We start from the raw sequence: 2674 nt of genomic DNA, 5'->3' as shown, positions 1-2674 counted from the left end.
TATTTTAATATTGCATAATGTTGTAATACTAGTTTTTTCCAAATTCCCCAAAGCTCCATTTGGGTGACATGTTTGCTTTTGCTTGGAACCTCCTCAACTATGTTCCACAGGCTTGGTAATAATACACCTCATTGTGGACATCCTCGCTGCGTTTTGACCTCTCTTGTGACTCCGCACAGAGATGCCTGTGCTCTTCTGCTCTTAAGCATGTTATTTATCCATCTAACAAGCTGAGAGCGTGGTTGAGGGGTTGAGAACCGCGTGGCGCGCTGACTGCGTAGGCAGAGCGAGGACCTCTCTGTACCACTCACAGTGCCTGACCCTCAATATCGACCTTGGCGACAGGTCGTTCCTCACTGATAACACAGATATCAGTATTATATCTTGGGCAGTAAAGGCCAGAGCCGAACTTGTTGACCTCAATTACAAAGCCATGGTTTGCAGGAAAGAAACTTTTCTTGTTCATTGTGCAACATGCATGAAAATAAGAACGTGTTTCACTACGTTGCGGTCTGCCCACGATTTTATCGCATATTAGAAAATTTATCTCGGGAAAATGTACATTATCAAAACATGAATATGACTGCTATTTAAACGGAATGGATTGGCAAAGATTAGAGAAATACATGAAATTAGCTTGGAGGTATAGGTGGGAGCTCGTCAAACGAATTTAATTTTTAGTTTCTATGAAATTTATTTCTATTTTATTTATTTGTTTTTCTTCTTTTTTACATAACATTATATAACTACGTGGAAAATATACCTGTCGAACAAAGTCTCTAAATTTGCAAACATTCAAATTACTTTTTGTTAATTATTTCATTTTTTTGGCCACTATTACCATATTTTGCTATTTTTAAATATGCATGTAAATATAGAAGATCAAAAGGTTAATTTTACACAAAGTTTATTCGTTGTACTTTATATGTATGTATGTATGTGTGTGTGTGTATATATATATATATATATATATATGAGTATATATATGTATATATAATTATATATATATTATATATATATATATATATTATATATATATATATATATATGTGTGTGTGTGTGTGTGTGTATATATATATATATATATGTATGTGTGTGAATGTATGTATGAGTGTATATATGTATTGATTTTGCATTTTAAGCAACAGGAGATACAAATTATAACAACTGAACTAATTATAGCAACAAATTACATTGCTGTTAATGTTATTTCTTTTTAAGTTTTAAATAATACAAATTTTAAAGCAGATTTTTGTTTTTTTGAGCTTTTGTTAGATATGTTTGTTTCTAAAGCAGAATAAATGTGGAAAGTGTATATATATTTAAATGTAGCGACCAACCAAACAGACGGTTTAATACCATTGTTTTATAGTGCAAAATATTATCAGAGGATTATCATGTTATCTTATTTGTAATCGTTTAAATAAAGCACTTTTTCTTCTTCTTCTTCTATTGCATCATCAGTTGTGCGAGGAACTCAGTGCAGGTATCACTGTTACTTTTAGTATTACCTGGAGTAGGGGTTACCTTGATCACAAAGGTGGTTCCCCCAGGATGAGGCCTTTCCATTGCGCTGCGTTCGGGCTGACTCCTACGAATGCCACATGTGTGGGTATCTCGGGCGCGTAAATTTTTTTAAATGAAGGATAAAATACGGTATTAAAAATGTTTTTTTTTAAAATAAAAGTTCAAGTTATTCTGTAATGAAAATAAGTTTTTGATCTAAATATGAATATTGTCATGCAGTCATACTTTAGGAAGTCAATTAGTTAAAAATATGATACAGAACTTTTATTTAAATGGATTTTTGGCCTGCAGGATCCTGACTGGTCGTTTCCTTACTATGTACTCCTCATCGTGGCTAGTTTAAAGCTCATAGTAGCACCCACTAAACTCTACACGGTTTTTGATGCCAATTGCAAGACCAGTTCAGACGTCTATCTCAGTGATGTGTTGATGACAGGACCAGAAATTCAGAATAACATCTGCGTTATTATTATCCAGTTCCGCCTCTACAATTTGTTCTTCTCGTGTGATATAAGACACATGAGGTGCACGCGAATCATCAACGTTTTCAGCTAATACTTTGCCTTTGTGATCCCTCTGAACCCGTCTCTATCTACCAGCTCACTACCGTGACATATCGTATGAACAGCTCTCCCTATCTCGCCATCAAAACTTTGAGGCAATTAGCCCAAGATGTAAGTGCACGCGCTTTCCTCGTGATCACATCATTACTGGTGCTTCTTAGCACTAGAACTTGAAGAACAACTTGCCCCAACTTCTGAAGCTAGGAGGCTTCGAGTTTAGGAAAAGGGTTTCTAACTCTCCCACACTTATAATGGTGCAGTCGATTGACCCAATAAACTATGAAATACATGGGTTCTCTTACGCTTCAGAAAGTGGTTACGTGGTTGTAGTATACTTGCGGTCCACAAACAGTAAAGGTGAAGTGCGCGTGAGCCAAATTATATCAAAAACTCGTGTTGCCCACTTAAACATGTTACACTACCAAGACTGGAATTGTGTGCCGCACACTTTCTTAGCCCAGCTGGTTAACTATTGTGCTGAAAATTTATAAAACAATTTTACCGTTGACTCTTTGTCTATGTGGTGTGACTACTGTGACCCTTTCTTGGTTACAAAACTCCCCCTGCCACCTCAAGACTGATGT

At 35.8% G+C, this 2674-nt stretch overlaps 1 pseudogene; it reads left to right on the top strand.

Moving 5' to 3' along the window:
- The first annotated feature begins 1503 nt into the window (after positions 1–1503).
- LOC124370069 lies at positions 1504–1678 on the top strand (annotated as a pseudogene).
- The last annotated feature ends 996 nt before the right edge of the window (positions 1679–2674 follow it).

This window comes from Homalodisca vitripennis, chromosome X (genome assembly GCF_021130785.1).
Source record: "Homalodisca vitripennis isolate AUS2020 chromosome X, UT_GWSS_2.1, whole genome shotgun sequence".
Taxonomy (NCBI): Eukaryota; Metazoa; Arthropoda; class Insecta; order Hemiptera; family Cicadellidae; genus Homalodisca; species Homalodisca vitripennis.
This window is presented reverse-complemented; position numbering and strand designations above follow the sequence as displayed.